The sequence below is a fragment of the Taudactylus pleione genome, unplaced genomic scaffold, assembly GCF_031769625.1.
Source record: "Taudactylus pleione unplaced genomic scaffold, aTauple2 ptg000125l, whole genome shotgun sequence".
In the NCBI taxonomy this organism is placed as follows: domain Eukaryota; kingdom Metazoa; phylum Chordata; class Amphibia; order Anura; family Myobatrachidae; genus Taudactylus; species Taudactylus pleione.
This window is the reverse complement of record NW_028284527.1, coordinates 3,997,357-4,004,643: the sequence shown is the minus strand read 5'-3', so window position 1 is coordinate 4,004,643 and position 7,287 is coordinate 3,997,357.

Sequence of the window (7,287 nt, the reverse complement as noted above, 5' to 3'; positions counted from 1 at the left end):
ACTGAAGGACGTGCCAACAATTTCTGACAAGTCTACTGTCACTGCATATGATACTGTCCTCAAAGCAGCAGCGACAAGTGTGCGTCTGTCTGTTAAAGGGTGGTGACACCCTCAAAGTGTGCTACACAAACAATAAAAATATTGTTCTTTTTTTTCTGTCTTTGTGAATTGTGTGGGCTGTAGCCGCACTTGCATCCTCAAAGCAGCAGCGACAAGCGTGCGTCTGTCTGTTAAAGGGTGGTGTAACTCTCAAAGTGCTCCAAAAAATAAAAAACTATTTTTTTAATGTGTTTGTGACTTGTGTGCGATGTAGCCGCACTTGCACCTTCAAAGCAGCAGCGACAAGTGTGCGTCTGTCTGTTAAAGGGTGGTGACACCCTCAAAGTGTGCTACACAAACAATAAAAATATCCTTCTTTTTTCTGTCTTTGTGAATTGTGTGGGCTGTAGCCGCACTTGCATCCTCAAAGCAGCAGCGACAAGCGTGCGTCTGTCTGTTAAATGGTGGTGACACCCTCAAAGTGTGCTACACAAACAATAAAAATATTCTTCTTTTTTTTTCTGTCTTTGTGAATTGTGTGGGCTGTAGCTGCACTTGCATCCTCAAAGCAGCAGCGACAAGCGTGCGTCTGTCTGTTAAAGGATTACATCGGTGACAGCATCCAAGTAGGCATGTCAGACAGTCCGTACCTGTACTGGCAGGAAAAAGAAGCAATTTGGAGGTCCCTGTACAAACTGGCTCTATTTTACCTGAGTTGCCCCCCCTCCAGTGTGTACTCAGAGAGAGTGTTTAGTGCAGCCGGGAACCTTGTCAGCGAAAGGCGTAGGAGGTTGCTTCCACAAAATGTGGAGAAGATGATGTTCATAAAATGAATTATCAACTCCTCCAGGGAGACCAGGCTCCAGAACGTACAGAGGGACCTGTGGTTGTGGATTCCAGCGGGGACAAATTAATACTCTGTGAGGATGAGGATGTACACACTGAAGAGGGTGAGGAATCGGTGGATGAGGAGGATGAGGATGACATCTTGCCTCCGTAGAGCCAGTTTGTGCAGGGACAGATTAATTGCCAGCTTGTTTTGTGGGGGCCCAAACGAACCAATCATTTCAGCCACAGTTGTGTGGCAGACCCTGGTGCTGAAATGATTGGTTTGTTAAAGTGTGCATGTCCTGTTTATACAACATAAGGGTGGGTGGGAGGGCCCAAGGACAATTCCATCTTTCACCTCTTTTTTTTCTTTGCATTATGTACAGTTTGGGGCCTAGTTTTTCAAACTGCCATCCTGTCTGCCACTGCAGTTTCACGCCTAGATGGGTCACGTGTTTGTGCCGCCCACTCGTGTCGCTTAGCATAGTCATCCAGCTACCTCGGTGCAACCTTTTGGACATAAAAACACTATTGTGAGGTGTTCAGAATAGACTGGAAATGAGTGGAAATTAAGGTTATTGAGGTTAATAATAGCATAGGAGCAGAAAAACCTACAAATTCTGTGATTTTAGCTGTTTTTATGCTTTTTTTCAAAAAAATACAGATCCAAAACACAAAACCCAGAACCCAAAACACGGAAGGGTGGTTTTGGCAAAACCAATCCAGATCTGAAACACGAAGAAAGATCCAGATCCAAAACCAAAACACAAAACACGAAAAGTGGCCGGTGCACACCCCTAATATATATAAACTAGGGGTGAGCGGGTTCGGATTTCTGAAATCCGAACCCCCCCGAGCCCCCCCGATCCGAGTCCGATCCGAGTCAGGCTCGACTTTTCCCGCCTGACTCGGATCTGAAATCGAGGCAAAACGTCATCTTCCCGCCTTCCGAGTCTCGCGGGTTTTGGATCCTATATAAGGTACACACGTCGGCGCCATTTTCTCACTCGGCTGTGGACAGTGAAGAGGGAGGGTGGGAGTTAGGGCTGTGTAGTGTAGTGTAGTGTAGTGCTGCTGTTGTCCACTACTTCAAAGTCCATAGGGGCTGGCTGTGTTGTGCTGTGCTGCTGTTGTTAATAGGGGCTGTGTCCACTACTTCAAAGTCCATAGGGGCTGGCTGGACTGTGTTGTGCAGTCAGTTCTCCATAGGGGCTGTGTCCACTCCAAAGTCCTGTGCAGTGTCCCAGTCCTAAAGGAGTGCTGTAGTGTTGTCCAGGGGGTGCTCTGTCCATCAGGGGTGCTCCCCCCAAGTGCTAAAAAAATAATATATTTTCTGTGTTTGTGAATTGTGTGCGCAGTAGCCGCACGTGCATCAACAAAGTAGTGCCAAGCGTGCGCCTGTGTCATAAGTAAAGGGCCGGCTGGCTTGACCGTTAAGGGTGCTGTAACCCCCGAAAGTACACTCCAGTCCAAACCAAAAAAAAAATTATTTTCTGTGTTTGTGAATTGTGTGCGCAGTAGCCGCACGTGCATCAACAAAGTAGTGCCAAGCGTGCGCCTGTGTCATAAGTAAAGGGCCGGCTGGCTTGACCGTTAAGGGTGCTGTAACCCCCGAAAGTACACTCCAGTCCAAACCAAAAAAAAAATTATTTTCTGTGTTTGTGAATTGTGTGCGCAGTAGCCGCACGTGCATCAACAAAGTAGTGCCAAGCGTGCGCCTGTGTCATAAGTAAAGGGCCGGCTGGCTTGACCGTTAAGGGTGCTGTAACCCCCGAAAGTACACTCCAGTCCAAACCAAAAAAAAAATTATTTTCTGTGTTTGTGAATTGTGTGCGCAGTAGCCGCACGTGCATCAACAAAGTAGTGCCAAGCGTGCGCCTGTGTCATAAGTAAAGGGCCGGCTGGCTTGACCGTTAAAGGGTGCTGTAACCCCCAAAGTACACTCCAGTCCAAACCAAAAAAAAAATTATTTTCTGTGTTTGTGAATTGTGTGCGCAGTAGCCGCACGTGCATCAACAAAGTAGTGCCAAGCGTGCGCCTGTGTCATAAGTAAAGGGCCGGCTGGCTTGACCGTTAAAGGGTGCTGTAACCCCCGAAAGTACACTCCAGTCCTAACCAAAAAAAAATTATTTTCTGTGTTTGTGAATTGTGTGCGCAGTAGCCGCACGTGCATCAACAAAGTAGTGCCAAGAGTGCGCCTGTGTCATAAGTAAAGGGCCGGCTGGCTTGACCGTTAAGGGTGCTGTAACCCCCGAAAGTACACTCCAGTCCAAACCAAAAAAAAAATTATTTTCTGTGTTTGTGAATTGTGTGCGCAGTAGCCGCACGTGCATCAACAAAGTAGTGCCAAGCGTGCGCCTGTGTCATAAGTAAAGGGCCGGCTGGCTTGACCGTTAAGGGTGCTGTAACCCCCGAAAGTACACTCCAGTCCAAACCAAAAAAAAAATTATTTTCTGTGTTTGTGAATTGTGTGCGCAGTAGCCGCACGTGCATCAACAAAGTAGTGCCAAGCGTGCGCCTGTGTCATAAGTAAAGGGCCGGCTGGCTTGACCGCTAAGGGTGCTGTAACCCCCGAAAGTACACTCCAGTCCAAACCAAAAAAAAAATTATTTTCTGTGTTTGTGAATTGTGTGCGCAGTAGCCGCACGTGCATCAACAAAGTAGTGCCAAGCGTGCGCCTGTGTCATAAGTAAAGGGCCGGCTGGCTTGACCGCTAAGGGTGCTGTAACCCCCGAAAGTACACTCCAGTCCAAACCAAAAAAAAAATTATTTTCTGTGTTTGTGAATTGTGTGCGCAGTAGCCGCACATGCATCAACAAAGTAGTGCCAAGCGTGCGCCTGTGTCATAAGTAAAGGGCCGGCTGGCTTGACCGTTAAAGGGTGCTGTAACCCCCGAAAGTACACTCCAGTCCAAACCAAAAAAAAAATTATTTTCTGTGTTTGTGAATTGTGTGCGCAGTAGCCGCACGTGCATCAACAAAGTAGTGCCAAGAGTGCGCCTGTGTCATAAGTAAAGGGCCGGCTGGCTTGACCGTTAAAGGGTGCTGTAACCCCCAAAGTACACTCCAGTCCAAACCAAAAAAAAAATAATTTTCTGGGTTTAGCCGCACGTATATATCAAATCGATATAACATAAATGGAGGACCAAACTTTCTCCGATAAAATTAAAATAGAGAAAGATCAAGAACCACTTCCTCCTAGTGCTGAAGCTGCTGCCACTAGTCATGACATAGACGATAACATGCCATCAACGTCGTCTGCCAAGGCCGATGCCCAATGTCATAGTAGAGGGCACATACAATCCCAAATGGCAAAGTTCAGGAAAATGACCTTGAAAAAGACATTTAAATCAGCTGAAGAGAAACATAAACTTGCCAATATGCCATTTACGACACGGAGTGGCAAGGAACGGCTAAGGTCGATCCCTAGTATGTTCATGACTAGTGGTTCAGCTTCACATGACGATGGAAGCCCTCCTCCCACTAAAAAAATCAAAAGAGTTAAGCTGGCAAAAGCACAGCGAAGAACTGTGCTTTCTAAGAAGATATCACAAATCCCCAAGGAAAGTCCAAGTGTGGTGGTGGTTGCGATGCCTGACCTTCCCAGCACTGGACGGGAAGAGGTGGCTCTTTCCACCATTTGCACGCCCCCTGCAAGTGCTGAAAGGAGCACCCACAGTCCACTTGCTGATATGCAAATTGAAGATGTCACTGTTGAAGTACAACAGGATGAGGATACTGGTGTAGCTGGCGCTGAGGAGGAAGTTGGCGAGGAGGATTCTGATGGTGATGTGGTTTGTTTAAATCAGGCTCCGGGGGAGACAGTTGTTGTCCGTGGGATGAAAAAGCCCATCACGGTCATGCCTGGGCAGAAGACCAAACATTCCACCTCTTTGGTCTGGCAATATTTCTATCCAAATCCGGACAACAACTGTCTTGCCATATGTACCATATGTAAAGGTGAAATAAGTAGGGGTAGGGACGTCAACCACCTAGGAACATCCTCCCTTATACGGCACCTGCAGCGCGTTCATAAAAAGTTACTGTCAAGTTCAGAAACTTTGGCTAAGACCGTAAGCAGTCCAGGGACACCTAAATCCCGTTGTCCTGTTGTATCCAAGCGCCTGCAAACCACACCGTCAACTCCCTCCTCGTCAATTTCCTCCTTAGTCAGGATCGGAAGTAGTCCTGCAGGCCATGTCACTGGCATGACTGACTCTCCTATCCGGGATTCCTCTGGAGGATCCTGCATTGCTACGCCTACTGCTGCCGCTGCTGCTGTTGCTGCTGCTGGGAGTCGTTCATCATCCCAGAGAGGAAGTAGGAACACCACTACTTTTACTAAACAATTGACCCTCCAACAGTCCTTAGCGAGGAGGATGAAGTACGACAGCAGTCACACTGAAGCAAAACGTATAACTGAGGCCTTGACTGCTATGTTGGTGTTAGACGTGCGTCCGGTATCCGCCATTAGTGCAGTGGGATTTAGACAATTGATGGAGGTAGTGTGTCCCCGGTTCCAAATCCCGTCTAGATTCCACTTCACTAGGCAGGCGATACCGAGACTGTACAGAAACGTCAGAAAAAGTGTCCTCAGTGTCCTGAAAAATGCCGTTGTACACAATGTCCACTTAACCACGGACATGTGGACAAGTGGAACAGGGCAGACTAAGGACTATATGACTGTGACAGCCCACTGGGTAGATGTATCACCTTACGCAGCAACAGCAGCAGCGTCACCAGTAGCAGCATCTCAGAAACGCCAGCTCGTTACAAGGCAGGCTACGCTGTGTATCACCGGTTTCAGTAAGAGGCACACCGCCGACAACCTCTTAGAGAAACTGAGGGAAATCATCGCCCAGTGGCTTACCCCACTTAGACTCTCCTGGGGATTTGTGATATCTGACAACGCCACCAATATTGTGCGGGCATTACATCTGGGCAAATTCCAGCACGTCCCATGTTTTGCTCACACAATAAACTTGGTGGTGCAGAATTTTCTGAAAAGCGACAGGGGCGTGCAGGAGACGCTTTGGGTGGCCCGAAAAATTTCTGGCCACTTTCGCCATTCAGCGACTGCGTGCCGAAGACTGGAGCGCCAGCAAACACTCTTGAACCTGCCCCGCCATCACCTGAAGCAAGAGGTTGTGACGCGGTGGAACTCAACCCTCTATATGCTTCAGAGGATGGAGGAGCAGCAAAAGGCCATACAAGCCTATACATCCACCTATGACATAGGCAAAGGAGGGGGTATGCACCTGACTCAAGCGCAGTGGAGAATGATTTCCGTGTTGTGCAAGGTTCTCCAGCCCTTCGAACTTGCCACACGTGAAGTCAGTTCAGACACAGCCAGCTTGAGTCAGGTCATTCCGCTCATCAGGCTTTTGCAGAAGCAGCTGGAGAAAGTGAAGGAGGAGCTAAGACGGAGCGATTCCGCTCGGCATGTGGGACTTGTGGATGAAGCCCTTCATTCGCTTTGCCAGGATTCCAGGGTGGTCAATCTGTTGAAATCAGACCACTACATTTTGGCCACCGTGCTTGATCCTAGGTTTAAAGCCTATGTGGTGTCTCTCTTTCCGGCCGACACAAGCCTGCAGAGGTGCAAAGACCTGCTGGTGAACACACTGTCAGCTGAAGCGGAACGTGACACGTCAACGGCTCCTTCTTCATTTTCTCCCGCAACTGGGGCTGCCAGGAAAAAACTTAGGTATCCTAAGCAACCCGCTGGCGGTGATGCAGGGCAGGCAGGACCAAGTTTGGACATCTGGTCCGGACTGAAGGACCTGGCAACAATTTCTGACATGTCTACTGTCACTGCATATGATACTGTCACCATTGACAGAATGGTGGAGGATTACATCGGTGACAGCATCCAAGTAGGCATGGCAGACAGTCCATACCTGTACTGGCAGGAAAAAGAGGCAATTTGGAGGCCCCTGTACAAGCTGGCTCTATTTTACCTGAGTTGCCCCCCCTCCAGTGTGTACTCCGAAAGAGTGTTTAGTGCAGCCGGGAACCTTGTCAGCGAAAGGCGTAGGAGGTTGCTTCCACAGAATGTGGAGAAGATGATGTTCATCAAAATGAATTATCAGCTCTTCCAGGGAGACCAGCCTCCAGAAGGTACAGAGGGACCTGTGGTGGTGGATTCAAGTGGGGACGAGTTAATACTTTGTGAGGATGAGGATGTACACACTGAAGAGGGTGAGGAATCGGTGGATGAGGAGGATGAGGATGACATCTTGCCTCCGTAGAGCCAGTTTGTGCAGGGACACATTAATTGCCAGCTTGTTTTGTGGGGGCCCAAACGAACCAATCATTTCAGCCACAGTTGTGTGGCAGACCCTGGCGCTGAAATGATTGATTTGTTAAAGTGTGCATGTCCTGTTTATACAACATAAGGGTGGGTGGGAGGGCCCAAGGA